Below are 7,878 nucleotides of genomic sequence, written 5' to 3'. Positions count from 1 at the left end.
CACCATATTCTCTTCCCAACCTCGAGGAATATACCCTTGTAAGACTAGAATATATCCAATCGTACAAATTTAGAATTTTTTTGTACTAAAGTCCAAAAATCTACACAGATAATAAAAGAGAAAACAAAAGAAAAGAACAAAGAGGTAACAAAAACTTTTTCAGCAAGCGAAGCAACACTTCCGTCATCATCAGTGCCCAACCTCGAGGAATACCCTAACCCTTTTACTGATAAAGAAAATGGCCTACACAACGATAAACAGAAGCCCACTTGAATCTGAGCAGGCCACAAATCCTTTCCACAGTCAACAGCTCACACACAAACCAACAAGGGTACACTACCATGTCAACAGCAGCAGGCAGGTGGGCCCAGGAACAATGGCGAGTGTCAGCTTGCATAATAAGGTCTGCCAGAACTGACAGGCCAGTACAGTTTTCCTGAAGAAGGGGCAAGAGTCTGACATAGAGTCAGCGGCTGACTACATCAGTGCATTTCATCTATATGAAAAGAACACCTTGCCCTCATTCTCCACAACTCTCCTCCAGCCTGAGCAAACAGCAAGGGGAACAACAGCAGTAGCAAGAGCAGACAGGGCTAGGTGCAGTCTAAAGCAAAACAGATGGCAAACCTGAAGCAACTATCAAGCCAGTTTCTCGACGCAACTCCTTGCTCAGCATCCAGGATAAGAGGGAGAGCCAATTGCATTCCATTGGAAAGTGTGCACCTTTGTACTTAACGACCTGTTCGGGGCTCTTGCAATACAGAAAAAATACTCTCTAGGGGGTACTTGCAACCCAATCAATGTTTAATCATCTATCTCAATTTGAGTACACACATGATCAACAAGCTATAGAACAAAAGGTAGTATTCAAGCTTGTAATATTGGGTATCTAGGCTTCTCACCTTCCTTAATTTGCCCTTGGCAGAAGTTGTGACAACTTGTGTTGTCTTCTCCAAAGATCTCTCCAGTTCCAAAACCATTGCAAGGTGGCCTACCCTTAAAAATCCAAGTTCTTCGACCCTCTTTCACCGCATGGACCAGAGCTCCAAACAGGAAGAACAGTCTAGTGTGTGGATCAGGTCACAGAAATTCTCCACGCATAGGATAGCTTCATAGGACCCAATACAACCGTCATAGCTATCAGAGATACAATGGGCTTGAAACCGGCCTCTAATCACTCAGAGGGCAGTGGAACTAAACCTTTAATCACTTCAGCACTTATTTACAGCTCACAAAGCATATATCACAACCATTAACCATTGCATGATCACCATTTGGCATTTACCCATTTGTTCACAAACAAAACCACTGAAAAAGGGATGGAGGCTAGAATGCCCCTGCTCAACAAACATAGACAAGTGCACCCAATTGGCCCCAAACACCGTGGCGCCCCTTTCGGTATTTCTTTATATTTCACAGTGAAATGATTACAAGTTGCATCTAGGAGACCTTCCCTGCAACTGAGCACGCAACCCCAATTCACTTAGCCTTCGCAAGGCTTTCAAGCATAGAACACCATCACATAAGTGCACTTAACCCATAGGCTCAATCCAAAGGCATTCTCTTTTCCAAGTGCAATTCCATTGGTTGTCCAGATGCAATCACACTGCACCCCAGCTGCACTCTCTTTGAGTAGTTTCCAGATGACATTCACAAAGCTTTTCAAAGCTCCAAAATAAAATCAGCAAAGTACCCAACCAAAGAATGACTCATGCAGCACTACCTGGGTACCTGTGAACCAAGAAAGAGACGGCACACGAGGCCAACCAATAGCTTATGGCAAAAAGAAATTGCAAAATCATGACTCACCAACCCTGAAAACTCGAACCAAGTCCTCAATCGCCAAGAGGACATAGTAGCCAATGCCCAATTGCATTCTCAACCAAAGAGCAGTGCAAAGGCATGAAGAAAGAGCATTTACAAGAGCCGACCAACAAGAATTCCACTGAAAAATGCGAAAAGAAGGACTTCTGTTGCGAAGACTTGGACTCAAAAAAAGCGTGCTTCAGAGAGGAATGCATTGAGACGGTTTTGGAGGAGTTTCATCCCCAGAAAGTCCTCCAAAACTAAGAAAAACCAGTCAACCAACGTGTGGGACCACTCAAAATTCAACAGAAAGATGTAGCTTTGCAAGAGTAGAGGCCCAGGAGGCTATAGAAGCAAAAAGGTCCAGAAAAAGCCACTTTTGCAAATTCGACCAGCAAAAGAAGTGCTCAGCTTTGCCCGTTCTACCAAACACGCAGAGGGAAAAGCATATCACTGCGAAGGGGAGACAGAGGGGAAGCCATCGGGCCAAACGAAAGTCGAGGAATCCAAACAGGTGAGGAGATATGAAGAAAAACGGAATTCAGCTGAAGTAGGCTGAAAAACCAATCCAAAATCTCAACAAAGGGAGAAGATGAGAGAGAAAACCAGACATGTGAAGTTTAGAAGGCCCAGAAAGGTCCAGGAATGGCAAAGGAGCATGTAGAAGGCACTAGAGTCACCTGGAACTCTAGGGGGGGCCACTGAAGGTACATGGCCCTCTAGGGGGCCCATTAAAAATGCCACGTCATCATTTCCCAACAACCACTCTTTTAATTCCTTGGAATGCCTTTGGACCTAGGGATTAATTACACTTATGTGCTAGGCACCATGCCTCGTTTAATTACACATTATTAAGCCCACGCTTGGACTTTCAAAACCAAAGTTGTCACGGTCTTGTAGTACATTAAAGTACTTAGAATTTCACGCCCCCGTGACAGGGCTTGTGTGCTTTAGCCAACCCCCACAGTGCAATGCTTAATCCCCGGATCACTCATGCACAAAACTAGATCTGGAACATACATCCTGATAGTACGCAGCCAAGGAGAATACCAATAATATGTATACATGTCATGCTCCAAAATAGGACTGATCTCCACCTCAAAACCCCCTCTCCTCTGCTCCTCGCAGCACTCCTCTTGCTGTGTGCACTAACTGGAGGAACGTCTGTAGCTGTTGGGAGGACTGCTGGTGATGCTCTACAATGGCCCAAGGGGCCTTTCTATGGGACAGGTCTCTCCCCTCCTAGATCTGGCCGACTGGCACATGGAAGGAGCCTGACCTGACAGATACAGCTGGTCTTGTAGCTGGCCAACCCTATACCTGGCCACCCAGGCCAGTCCAATATAGGCCTGGCCCAATTACAATTGCTCCAGGCCATTCCAGGGCTGCTTTGTCCCTATATATGCCTCCCCATCCTGCCCATATGATGGCATTCCAGCCCCTTATGATTGGGTATTCCATGATTTCCATGCAGCAGCTAGATCTGCTGCCTAACATGGCAGGCAACCATGCACAGCAGAGTACTGCCAATAAGCAGCCCCATGTGGCTGACTGCCTCGCTCTCAGACATGCCCAAGTGACAGGCTATTTATCTGCCCATACAGCAGTTCACTCTAGGCCCAATTCTTCCACGTGTCACTCCCTTTCTCTCATTCAGCGGCTCACATGTGGGGATAAGTTATCCAGCACCTCAAACAGAGTCCACCAACATATCTAAGGTCTTGGCCAGCTGAGCAGCCTCTGCCAGGACTTCATCGCAATCTTGCTTGCCAGGACAACAAGCCAAGCACCTCGCTGAAGTGCCCACTAGCGGAAGTTCATCCACCTCTGCACGATCACTGTGCAACTCTGAAACCTTTGTCCTAGATATTACTGTGTACTGCAAAATTTAAGGATAACTCTCCTCATGAGTTATCCAAAACCCATTTTCAGATGGCTCTCCATGTCCTTTTTCTTGGGCTTTCCCTTGCCGAGCTTACCCTTTCTATTCGTCTTACCTTTGCCCGAGGCAACAAAGTCCTCATCACCAGCCCCATCTCCGTTGTACATTTCCTTGGGTTCTTCTTGTGGAAGCAACAAAGCCAAATTCTTGAACACATGCGGCTTGGTTTGCTTTGCAGTTATTACAGTAATAACCAAGCTTCTGAAGCTCTTGGAAAGAATGATGAGCACAAGCATGTTCGGTCACCATCTTGAGACTTTCATTGGGACCCTAGGAGGACGTTCACTCTCATGTAGTATTCGTGCACCCATTCTCCTTCATCCTCATGGTGAAGAAAGGATTCTATTCTCACCGAATTACGTAAGTATCCTTTACAATCGTCTATGCTTCCAACACTATCTGCCAACTGACTGCAAGATCACTCCATTGGAGGTTGCCACAATGATCATGGACAATACCTGGAATCTTTGACCTCCCACTCCTCTACCTTCACTAGGTCTGCAAATGTACCAATCTTCTCCATAGCATCCAATGTGGCTTGGTGCTTCAGATCCACACGATTGGCCACCTTCCAAATCTTCTTTGCCACCATGTGGCTCCTGTTCTTCACCTTGTTGGAAATGGATAGGTCACCTCCCCGTTTGTAAGCCCCAGGAGAGCATGGGGGGGGTGAGCCTGGGTTCTGAGAGATGGCCACATGGACAGCATCATGGCTGCCATGGGGGCAGGGATCAGAATGATTGAGGGGCTGCCACATGGACAGCAGCAAGGCTGTCATGTGGGCAGCATATCTAGAAAAATACCGGGAGCATGGATCAGCACTGTGTAGTAGGCGACTGGTAGAGGCATGTCCAGGAGCAGAGCAGTGGCTGGATGGAGCTCCAGAGAAAGGCGAGGAGGCTGCAACAGATGGTGCCAATGTACAAGCAGATGGCGAGGCATTCGAGGCATGGATCTGGCCTGGAAGAGGCGGATCTAAATGGCAGCGGCTGCAGCAGTTTGGGTCGGCCACATGGAGGAACTGGTTGGGCAGGTTGGAGCCAGCCGACCAGACCAGTTATAGGCCAGACCTAGGGGCTGGACCCCTGCCTTGAAGTGAGAGCCATAGGCCCGGTTTTGAGAGCCCCACTGCGGCATTTTTGTGGCGGACAGAGTCAGCCAGCAGGGGTTCGGTTCATCCCCCCAAACACTTTTTGATGTGACATCTAATCCTATCTACTCGCACCTCCCTCCTACGTGTTGCCTACACTCTCTCTCCCAATGTCTCTCTATCTCTCTTCCCTCACTCTTGTTCTCTCTCTTCCTCCCCCTCTACCCATTTCCCTCCTATCTCTCTCACTCCTCTTTCCTCTTCCCTCTGCCCTTCCCCATTTCCTGCCATCTCTGGCCCTTCACCAATTCAGCCCCTGCCTCCTTCATTGCATTGGTATCAAAGCATGGTTCTGGCACCTTTATTTCCCTGCTCCTTTTGTAGTGACCAGCACACAGCGATAGAATGACTCTTCAAGCGGTCAAGGAATGGTAAAGCGTGAGTCAAGCAAGACAAGGAACGTATAAAAACACAGAACAGCGCACAACGGACGGCAGCAACATGAAGGGACCAGTACACAGAGACAGAAGCTTCAATGATGGGTTGCTAGCATTGCAGACGGTCTAGACCGGACTAGAGGAACCGAACCAAAATCAGCCTTTCCATTCAGAAGGTCCCAAACCAGCACAAATCAGAAGCTCCCGAACCATTCAAAAGGTCCCGAACCAGAAATCCTGAACCAGGCATCCCGAATCAGCCGTCCCTTCCATGACAGGCAATTGGGATCAGAACCCCGTGACGGCCTCTGCCTTCCGTGATGCATCGGCATCGACGCATCTTCCCTTACAGAAATTGTCCGTGACGCATCACACCTCCCGTGTGCCCGTGACAGCCTTCGCCTAATGAATTCTCCCCAAACGGATTCCTAACGGCTTTCTTCTAGTCCCACATTCGTCAGCCCGACCCAACCAGTCCCGTCCGCCAACCCAACACCGCCTCTTGTTCCACCCACGACGCTGCCGTGATGCCATCATCCACCTTGTTTTCCCAACCTTAGACCTTAGTCTAAGGTCCTGACTAGAGTTAGTCCGGTCGATCAGATTAGGCTGGCTAGGTTTAGTTAGTTGGAGTGGGTTAGATTAGTTGGTCAGTTAGGTTAACCTAACTAGGATTCAATTAGTAGGTTAGGTTGGGTTAGACTAAGTCAATGCACTAACTGTCATAGAGGTATTAGGTTAGTGCTGTCCTAACAGTCTTAGGCAACATAGGGACCTCCCCCCCCTTTTTTTTTTGTAAAGGTCAAATTTCCAGCCTCTTTTAGGGGCCTTTCACAACCCCGTTTGGAGCCATTTCGACTCCATTTTGAAGCCTCTCCATCGATCTTTCTCCCGAGCTTCTCCATCAGCCTTTTTACTGGTTCCGCACACTATATCAGGTACTCATTATAGCAGAGTTTTGATGTCTCCTCTAAGTACACTCCATCTACTTGCCTGCATTCGAGCTTCTCTCTCTCGAACAGCCACCATGCCACCCAAGCATGCTCCTCGGGATACATTGCATGATAGTGATGAGGCTGCTCAGCATGAGCAATTGCCTTCCACAGCGGGTGCATCCACTGGTGGTACAGAGATCCCTACACTGTAGACCTGGTCATACGATTCGCTGATGAAATAGTTGCATGGCATGTGGAGTCCTGTAAAAGAACTCACATATGTGGCTAGTTACAAATGTTGATGGAATGTCAGAAGATAGTGCATGAGGTGGACCACGAGTAGAAACATTGAGCCTGTATGGCTATTCAGTCCTGTACCTGATCTTGAAACATTGAAATGCTTGGCACATCCACGGGAATTTCATACCTACCACAGTTTTTACACCGTTCACACTCAGCGTTGGGTAAGCCTTGGTGTGTTTTCCAAAAAAAAGTAACTTCTATTGACCAACTTGAACACAATACAAAAATCATCTATTATGCAGCTAAAAGCTAACTCGAGAGCTAGTGCCAAAACCAATGTGATGGGCTAGATGACCAAGAATTCTTACAATCCATGAGAACATAAAATATACCTGCAAGCCCAGCCTTGCAAAAACGCCGAACAGTCATCCTAGAACTCTCTGTACCCAGCTCCCAAATCAAACATACCTTATAAATTGTAAATAATGTCCTAGCCACAGGTTGACGAGAATGGCAGCAAGATGAACCCTATTGCCCACATCACAAGGCTGCATTGTGCTACCCTTATGTTCCATGCCTTGCTAGAGACAGTCTCCCAAACACTCCCCTCCAGAAAGAACTCAGGCAGTTGTCTAATGGATGGGAAGGCCCTATGGATCCTGGCTCATGGCTATCTCCCCACTCAGTGCCGACCAAGTAAGCAGAAGATACTATATCAATCAAGAGGGCATGCGATTAAGCTACAGTCCTCCACGTAAGCACTCGTTGGACACAACACAGCCTCGCTACGATCTTGAGCAAGCAATGCCAACTCATCTGCGCTGAGGGACAGCTCCATGAACAATGAGAAATCCTCTCATGCTCTCCAATAGAGCAGTCTTCCAACACTCAGAGCAGCTTGTTTTTGCTGTGTGTCGAGACTTACCAGCTCTACTAAGCAATGTGCAAATTGATGAAGTATCAGGCATCAACCTACAGTTTTTGACATATTTGCACATTTTTGCTTATTGTGTCCAGTTTCTACAACAAAAGAGACTTTTTAGGGCTTTAAAAACTAATAGATCATCTAGGAACAAAAAGCACATGGAAAGCTCAAGAAACATGCAAGTTATCCTCTCTTTGCTCCGAACAGGCTGCTGCTTTCGAGGATTTTCCACCAGGTGATAGGCATTTTCAGATTTGACTCCAATTCAAAAGTGTGTTGCTGGTTGAATGGCTAGCCCACCCATATCTCCCTTGCAAGTTTGGAGCAATTTGACCTGATCACTAACTACATCATCAGTCCACACTAACAGGGCACGTCAACAGTGTGCACTATCCAGCACATTTCTAGTAAGCACAGCACTTAACAGTTGCTTTGGCTGCAATTTGATGCCTAAAAGCTAGCATTCGAAGCTACTATGTAACATTTGTTGGCAAGTACAC

This window comes from Dipteris shenzhenensis, chromosome 8, assembly GCF_047967505.1.
Source record: "Dipteris shenzhenensis isolate YYH24624 ecotype China chromosome 8, Dip_SZ_1.0, whole genome shotgun sequence".
In the NCBI taxonomy this organism is placed as follows: Eukaryota; Viridiplantae; Streptophyta; class Polypodiopsida; order Gleicheniales; family Dipteridaceae; genus Dipteris; species Dipteris shenzhenensis.
The sequence above is the reverse complement of the archived record's forward strand: the minus strand, read 5'-3'. Positions refer to the sequence as shown.